Raw genomic sequence first — 9436 nt, forward strand, 5'->3', positions numbered from 1 at the left:
TCCCACTGTAAAGCTTTCTTTGTAGTTCCCTGTGCCACAGACTCGCACAAAAATCACTTCGTATACACAAATTCACAAAGATTACCATGAAAGTAGGACACAATTACAGTATTATTCTATAGTCCTGTAGGAGAAAATACATGCAGATATATTATGGCAAACGCACGTACAAATGCACGTTTAGATGGAGGGTGCTAAATCTCTATTCTTCACAAGACAGAGAATTTCCTAAACGGGCACACGAAGTGATGTCAGTCAGGTTTTTTCCCCACAGGCTACAGATGCACTCAAAAACTAAAGTGACTCATAAGAAGGAGTCCTAATTTTAGAATTACAAGTAGTACTTCTTTGCTTAATACAACTCACAGGTGGAATACTATTATAGATGACCACACTGCCCCCTATCAGTCTATATGTGAACTTGCGTGCCCTGCACAGAACATGCAGTATCTCCCTGCAGCAGCCTCACTGTTGCAAAAAAAAAAAGTTCAAAGTTGATGATGTGAGGCTGGAAGCAGTAAGTTGGCCAATATGGACAGTGTATAAATCAAGTGTATTTTAGTGGTGGTAGTGTGGACTTTGCTGGATTTTGAAGATTGATATGTTGTGGCCCAGAGTGACTTAGTTTGCTTATTTGGCTTATGTGAAATGATTTGATAAAATGAAAACTTGTAGTGGAACGAGCGCCAAATTCTTTTTTTTGCTTTCTCAATCCCGCATTTCATCGTACCTGCTCTGAGTCAACCTAGGAAGGTCTTCCAGCTCAAACTGCATGCTGAACTCTTTTCCTCCCAGGATTACAAGCTTCAGCTGCATTAATGCACTGCAGAGAACTGCAGATTTTCTCTGTGTTTCTCTGTGTTTTCAGCAAGTGTAATGATGTAATTCCAAGGGTATAGGCGAGAGAGAGAGACAGTGAGAGGGTGGAGTAAAAACAAGGCATTTATCATTAAACACAACAAACAACTCCCAGCCCAGATGCCACTAATTTACCTCCATCCTTCTGGGGTTTTAGACCACACTATTCCTCCTTTCTGATCCCTCGCTTTGCTCTGACAGCCACTTTTCGTCTTCCTTCTCTAGCTCTACACTAATCCCCTCCCAGCTACTGAGACAGGATGTTTAGGGGCTTATTTACTCTTGTATAAATACGACTTTTTCATAGCTTTCCTTAAAGAGGCCGCACACCAGAAAGATGCGTATGGCTGAAGGGTCGTCTCTTCCTTCACTGAATCACGCTGTGAAGATCTTTGAACCAAGATATGAAAAGATACATTAGTGCCCTGTTTCTTAAGACAACAGGCTTGAACCACTTGAGCTCTGACTGTACTGTAATGAGTGCTCTGATACCATCAGAGTGTATTCATATATAATGACAAGTAACTTATACTACTAGAAAACACAGAGTAACATGGAAACTGTACATGTTGACATTTCTGGGACACCAGAAACGTTGCTGTATTTGCTTTAAAGATGTTTGAATAATTTCTTGATCATTAGCAAGTCATGCTTAAAGGCTTCATTAATAGTTAATGATTATGAATTTGTTGCATCAGACAGCCCTCATGCATTATGAATGATTTATTGCTACATTTGTACATCTGGTAAACGGCAGGGACACGTAGGAGCTGGGCAAAGTTCTGTATTAATACCAGCCCCTGAAAAGAGTTCTTACAGCTTACTTTCATTACAGGTTAATAATAATTACAGCAGTGTCACATTTACATTCCAGGACTTTAGTACTGTGCACAGTTTTATTCACACTTTACATAGAATCAAACTATTATTGCAAGCAGATACTGTTGAACTACTGAGTCTTGCCTACAGGCTTTAACATTTGGATAAATCGGTGCAAACGCTTAAAACAGAACTTTTAATCTGCTTAATCTTTTTCAACAACACGACCCAGCTGACTGTTATTAATTTTAGCAATAAGGAGGCAAAGAGACAGCTCCCTGTTTGCATCAGGGGAGCTGACATGGAGCAGGTGATGAGCGTTTTTCTTGGGAACCAATTTCACAAAATTCTCGTACTCGAGGCACATGTCCATCTTGGTAAATAAAACTCAGAAACAGCTCTATTGCTTATCTTTGATGTGTGCAGGGTTGCCTTCTGGTAGTACAGTCTCCTCAGTTCCCACTACCTTCCTTCTGTTGGTTATCATCCGTCTGCACTTCTCTAGTCCGAATGATATTCCGATATGCCTAATGGTTGCTCCATTCCATAGTGGGTGTGTGTAGCCAGCCTTGATAATGATCTGGCTGAGGGGGATCAGGCCTATGTAGTAGCTTGACTTGCGCAATCAGCTTGAATTGGGCTTTTCCAGCCACATCCTGACGAAGACTTTTATGGTTCTGTTAATCTTTTATATTGTTAGGTTGCTCAGTCTGGTCTTCCAGTCTTTAGTTATTGCTCTACCAGGAGATGGTGTTTGTCTTGTTTGCTCGTGTATTGTTCATCTTAGCCACTATGATGCCTGACAGGAGCTTCCATGTTGTATTGAGGCAGGTTGTTGGATCCTCGGGAATCAGGACACCAAGCATTGTTGTTATGTGAGCATTATTCTCTCATATGCTTTTCCACTATTGATGTGTCTTCAGCCTTGTGGGGCAGTTCTAATAATGTTTTCCTTCCACTCCACCCAAGTAAACCTTGATGGTTGAGTGGAGAACATCTTTTTTATACTCCTGGCTTCTTTCTCACTGGTATACCTCTTCAAGCAGCTATACAAGGCTACCAGTCTTTGTTTTGCAGTTCCTAAGACCTCAGGTTTGGTCAGCTTGTTGTACTTTTTGGCATTCCTTTCTTTATCACTTCTTTCCACAGTTTTGATAGTTGGCAAACCTCCCTCTGTACTGCCTTGATCTTGACCTCTAGTCTTCTTCTCCATGGAGGGTTCTGCTCCTTTTAGCTGTTCATCTTATAGCATCTGAAGGATCACTGCTACCATTGTGTAGATCGTCTGGTTAGTTTTAATGATGGTTGCAGTAGGCATTGTCCATAATGCTGCCCTCACATCTTCTAGTAGTCTTTCAGGCGAGTACTTCATAGTCATAGAGTGACCAGGTTTCCAGCTTAGCCATGGTTTATAAATATCCCCCCCTCGCACTGGGGGTGGTTTTTATCCTTCAAGCTCGGGTCCTCTACCAGAGGCCTGGGAGGGTGAGGGTCCTGAGCAGTATCTTTGCTGTTCCCAGGACTGCGCTCTTCTGGACAGAGATCTCGGATGTTGTTCCTGGGATTTGCTGGAGCTTGGGTGTCACTGGATCGAATGCTCCGATTACCACTGGGACCACTGTTACCTTCACCCTCCACTTCTTCTCGAGTTCTTCTCTGAGTCTTTGGTATTTCTCAAGATTCTCATGTTGCTGTCACTCTGTATAACATCTGTCATTATGACCATCTTCCTCTGCTTGTCCACCACTGCTATGTCTGGTTAGTTTGGCATCACCAGTTTGTCTGTCTGTATCTGGAACTCCGAAAGGATCTTGGCTCAGTCATTCTTGACCACCCTCGGGGGGGCATCTCCCATTTTGACCTCGAGACTTTCGATGTATCTGCATACTATGCTAGCCTCGGTCATGGCGCTCCATGTATGGCCTGCCTGCTAGCATCTTGCACTCTGCTGTCTCAGTGCTGGATTGTCTCAGGGGCATCTTTACACAGCCTGCACCTGGGGTCTTGCCTTGTAGACCCCAGCCTCTGTGGATCTTGTACTTAGTTCCTGTGTTGCCATGATTAGTGCCTCTGTGCTGTCTTTCAGTCCAGCTTTGTCCAGCCACTGGTAGGATTTCTGGATGTCAGCAACTTTTTCTATCTCTGGTCTCTGCATGCACGGTTTCCACCTTGAAGCGTGGAGGAGGTGGTGTGATGATGTGGGGGGGCTTTGCTGGTGACACTGTTGGGGATTTATTCAAAATGGAAGACAGACTGAACCAGCATGGCTACCACAGCATCCTGCAGCGACATGCCATCCCGTCTGGTCTGGGTTTAGTTGGACCATCATTTATTTTTAACAGAGCAATGACCCCAAACACACCTCCAGGCTGTGTCTGGGCTATTTGACTAAGAAGGAGAGAGATGCAGTGATGTGTCAGATGGCCTGGCCTCCACAGTCACCTAAACCCAGTGGAGATGGTTTGGGATGAGATGGAGCGCAGAGTGAAGGCAAAGGGCCAACAAGTGCTCAGCATCTCTGTGAACTCCTTCAAGACTGTTGGAAACCATTTCAGGTGACGACCTCATGAAGCTCATGGAGAGAAGGCCAAGAGTGAGCAAAGCAGGAATCAAAGCAGAGGGCTGTTAGGAAGGATCTAAAATATAAAACTTGTTCTGAGTCATTCCAACTTTTTTTGTTTACTACATAATTCCAGTGTGTTCATTCATAGTTTTGATGCCTTCAGTCAGAATCTATCAAGCATCTGAAGGATAACAGGTGTGGTTGAACCAAACCTTAAACCTCCTAAATGAAAATAAAGAAAACCCATAAATGATAAGGTGTGTCCAAACGTCTGACTGATACACACACACACACACACACACACGGAGAGCGCAGTAAGGCTTATTAACACAGTTTCTTTATAATGCTTCTGACTCCTTGCTGCTGCAGTGCCTCTGTGTTCAGCTTGTAACCATGACATACCTGAGTTAATCGAGTGTCACCTTCGTCTCCTTTCAGCAATTAGACAGGCCGGGGAATCTGTTGCTGCTCCCTCCAGTGTCCTGATTGTTCCTCAACTCCTGCATCTTGTTAAATTTGTACTTTACACATTAAGCTCTTGCTTTTACCCACAGAGACTTACCATAAGTGAAAATGGCAAAGTCAACATCTGTGATGTGCTGTGATATTTAAATAGATCATTCTTGGTAAAAGGTATTTCTTTTTTCTATTACTGTAAGATGAAACCTGATTCACTTTGTGGCAGCGGTTGGAGAAATGAAAGGGGAACTAAAGAATATGAATGTGAACATAAATAAATGGGGAAGTGAAAAGTACTGTTATATCACTTATACTCTTAACACTGTCTTATATTTACAGCACATCTATATGTACATCCATGTTTGACACTTCGCAGTAAACGGTGTGAATAAAGAAATTTAATGTAACGTAAATATAACATATAACATAAAGAACTTGCTCACAGGGGGTCATGTGATCGTTGGGCCTTTCTCTGTTTTCTTTCTATTATTGTTTGGTCTTTACCTTACAATATAAAGCGCCTTGAGGCGACTGTTGTTGGGATTTGGTGCTGTATAAATAAAACTGAATTTAGTTGAATGTCACGGCTTGCATCTACTTGTCTTTGTTAGACAAAGAACAATGCTGTCAGACTCTCATTAGGCTTGCAAACCTAGTATTTGAGTTTCGAGTACCTTCAAGTACTAAATAAATAAATGCCTTTTATATTCAGCTAACTCAGAACTCCATGTTTTGGAATGATACTGTTTCATTTTACAGTGTTAGGGACAATTATAGCTCACTTTTCTCAAGATAGCGTCATAATGCCACAAAGAGACAGAAAGAGAGGTAAAGATAAGGGAGTGCTTACACAGAGAAATGACTGAAAGGCATGCTGGCATGTCAAATGCATTGTTTCTTTTGACTGATACTGACTGCCAACTTATTAAACAAAGCACACAAGAGCTGTGACTGTAACTCATGCACCCACTCATGTGCTGACAATGGAAATCCATAAAGAATAATGCAACAGTAAACGCTTTAGAAAGAAAAACTAGCTATGACAAATTGCCACCTACAAATTTGTTGTTTTATACACATTTTGTTACATGCATTTTGCTAGATTAGCAGTAAAATGCAAGGTTTACAGGTAAGCCTGTTAAGTAAGGAAAGTGCTGTATACTGAGCTGTTATTAAAAAAAACATAGCATAAGCTTCAAAAGGTAAGAGCACTACACGTGTTACGTTAAAGCTATTAAAATACAAAGTATCAGACAGAAAATATCAGACGGCTGTGTGTGCTGGAACCAGGTTCTCCTTCATTCTGCAGACTGCATTTTAAGGTTTTAGAAGATTTAACCGAACATGGGACAAGAAATGATACAATTTCTTATGATCCGATCAATTAAGTAATAAAAACAGTGAGAAAGTCTGTTTTGAAGACCTACAGTAAGGTGCAGTGATGTGAGATTCCTCTGGTGGAAGGAGCTTAGGAAAGCAAGAGGAGCGCTGTCGATGTTTTTGTTTCATTTGTATACAATATACAGTAAACTGATTATGTTCTATTTTACTTCCTCGACTGTAAGGGGACCAATTAGCTGCTTATCTCTGTCGACAGTGCACATTCACATAAAGAACCTGAGAATCCCCCTTCTTAGCGTGGATTCGTATGAATTAACACAAAATAATGTGGATTAGTGGAGCAGGTGTTAACAGTAAAAGTTATGTTTAGTATTATTAACTTGTAATTCCATTTACTTCAATAACGTGCTGATGAATGGACTCAAAAAGCACGGGTGTGTAACTAAGACTGTCCAAAACGTGCCGTATCCAACATGTAATCACATCATATCAGAGAAGAGATAAAAATGGAGGTAATGGAAGAAAAAGAGGCGGCAGGATAATGAAAATGGCAAACAGGAGTAAGGGTTTCTGTCCAACCCTCAGCCGTCTCCAGACATATCAGAAATAGAAGGCAGATTATGCGGAGATGGCTGCCAGAGAGGCAATCAATAAACTTTCACATTTCATGCTGCAGTGTGCGTCTGTGTGCGTGCGTGTGCCCGCTGTGTGTATTTATGTGACTATATGCGTTGCTGTATCAAATTTGAAACTACCTCACTGAAAGCAGTTGTGCCAGACTGATGAGACAAGCTGTCACATTACTAGAAAATGTACCCGACTACACCCCCCCCTGCCCAAACCCAACATATGACCTTTGAGGTTCCCACCATGATGTTCGGGCTCGGCCGCGGTCGAACATCATATTTTTGGCCTCAGGGCAGTCCTCAGTACTCGATCTGAAGTAAACTTTTAAGTATTGTACAGATACACATCAGTGCCCAATTAATCTTAGCAGCAGCCGCTCTAGAAACTGCCTCTTAAAGGCAAATCAAAAGCTCGGTGTACTAGTCCGTGCTCTCACGTTAGGGAGAGCTGCTTGTATTGATCGACCTGTCCAGAATGCTAAAGAAGCTACACGCTGACACTGTTTTAGTGTGGACGTTCACATTAAAGACAATAACGTGGTTGATGGTGCCTAAAGGTGCCTAAGAGCGAACAGCTCGAACTTCTCTCTTCTTTTCTTATTGAATTTTTAATAATGCGATAGCATCACCTGTCCTGTGTAATTGATTGCAGCTGATCTGGTTCGGCGATGACCTTGACTTTTACCGTGTCTCCTCTCTTTTTCCCTTCCTCTCTCCCCTCTCTCTGCCTTATTTCCTCCTCTCGTTCATCCCTTCTCCCACCAGGCCTGTAGATCCTGCTGAAACCTCCTGTAGTCATTTTTTGCAACACCGAAAAGCAACGACTTATCTCCCCCACGCAACCCGGGCTTAGGAGAGAAGAAAAAGAAGACAAATAAGAGGAAGAAGAAGGAACGAGAAGAGGTCTTATAAACCACGACAAATCAAACAAGAAAATACTGGAAATCCCCATCGGCCCGAGTGCTGTACAACGCCACTGTGGTTTTTTTGGTTTGCTGGCTTTTTTAACTCACTTATCCTTCTCCTTCTCCTCATATGTGCTTTTCTCGTTGCATCTGTCCTTTCCTGTATCAGTCTTCTCTCTTCTCCTCGATCATCTCCCTCCTGTACTTCATCCACTATTGATTATTCCATTTCTTTCTACAGTTTCCATTGTATTCCATTTTGGCACCTCTCTCCCGCTCTGGCAGCCAAACACTGGGTGTTGGGAGCATTTGTGGCAACATGCCACATCTGTAGGAGATACTTGAAACAACATGTATATTGATATTGTAACAAAAACAAAAGATAAAGAAATCCAATTCATGTTGAACCACACCTTAAACCTCTGCTCATTTGAAATCTGGTAAGCTTTTGTTTTCACCCTCTTTCCCGATCATTGCTCTCTCTGTTTTCTTTTCCCTCGTTTTTCCTCACCCACCCACGAATAGAAAAATCGCTCCGATATCTATCAGCGACTCCTCTCCTGCCTCCTCGTCTATCTATTGACCTCTCTCTGTCTCTCACTGGACCAGGAGACATTGCAAAAGCTGAGCTACTGTCCTGGTCGGGGAAGAGCATTGACTTTTTGATGTGTTTCTTTCTTTTCTGGTCACAGACTGTGTTTGATCTTGTTTCACTCTTTAAGCAGACAGAACAAAGCCTGTTTCCTTTGTCTGCAGTGGTTGTTGTCTTTTAGGACGAGGTGGTAGCCATAAGCCTTCAAAGTCAGAAACTCTCTGGAGTCGTTTCATCGATTTGCTTCTGTTTTTATTGCATTAGTTGTCATGGAGTGGAAAACAGTCTATCTTTATAGTAACGGTGTAAACCTTAAAAACAAAAAAGTACTATTATAAATATTTTATTTTTTACCATTGTATAAATATATGCTATTGATTAACTTATGTACTTTGATTGCAAGTTCTTCGGTCGCCCACACAGTGGTTAAATAAAAAAAAGAGGAAACATTTTCTGTGATTTTAGGCACTATTTCTAATGCTATTGATGTGTTGACTATTTTATTGTAACATCTTTTTTTCATTTCTTTCCTTTTTTTGTTCCTTATTTTAAAATCTGTGATTAATTGCAGAATCAGGAGTCGTGTTTATATGACTGCATTTGTGTTTAGGTTCGATTCTGTCTCCAGTCAGTTCTGTCCTCTCCTGTCCGCCCTCTGTCTCTCATTACAAGACACAAGAAGACGTGTACGAAAACAAAGGCTGTGGTTTCGCTGGATAGTTCTGCTTTTTTCTCTTGCGCTCATCTAAAGAACTTAGCGTGTGTGGGTCCGTTTGGAAGACCACCGTAAAGAAAAAGATGACATTTTGAATGAGTTATGTCTGTCTTTTGCACTAATTTAATAAAGCCGTTACTGAAATTCCCACAATGTTATTTTGGAAACTGTGTTTTTCCTGAAAATCTTTTTTTACTCCTTTGGAGAACGCGCTGTTAGCTCGTTCAACAAAAAATGAAAGTTAGCCTGTTTTTATTTTAGAATTACTATAATTACTAATTATTGACTTAAAGTGCGCTCATTTATGAACATGGATGGACACCGCTTCATCTTAAAAATAACTAATTTTAAAAAGACCTGATAATCTTCTTGCAAAAGCAAAAGAGTGTAAGTGCAGATTTATACAGAGAAGATCTTCATTATTAAAAAATAAGTCCATCGTATGAAATCTGTGTACTATGGTTGACCTGTAGGATATGTGGAAGAGCTCATTTACTTTTCCAGTCTTAGTGAAATTCCTGGTAATGTGCTGCGTGTACTGCTCTCATTTTCCTTTGC

The 9436-nt window shown here is 41.3% G+C and overlaps 1 protein-coding gene across 1 annotated transcript in view; it reads left to right on the top strand.

Annotated features, from left to right (window-relative positions):
- cdh13 (cadherin 13, H-cadherin (heart)) overlaps positions 1–9031 on the top strand; it is a 396226-nt gene extending 387195 nt beyond the window's left edge. The window contains exon 16 of the mRNA XM_084932749.1: positions 7432–9031. The gene's annotated coding sequence lies outside the window, so the exon portion shown is untranslated. The remainder of the gene's footprint in view (positions 1–7431) is intronic.
- The last annotated feature ends 405 nt before the right edge of the window (positions 9032–9436 follow it).

Source organism: Perissodus microlepis, chromosome 7 (assembly GCF_051167445.1).
Source record: "Perissodus microlepis isolate ML-2025 ecotype Zambia chromosome 7, ASM5116744v1, whole genome shotgun sequence".
NCBI lineage: Eukaryota > Metazoa > Chordata > Actinopteri > Cichliformes > Cichlidae > Perissodus > Perissodus microlepis.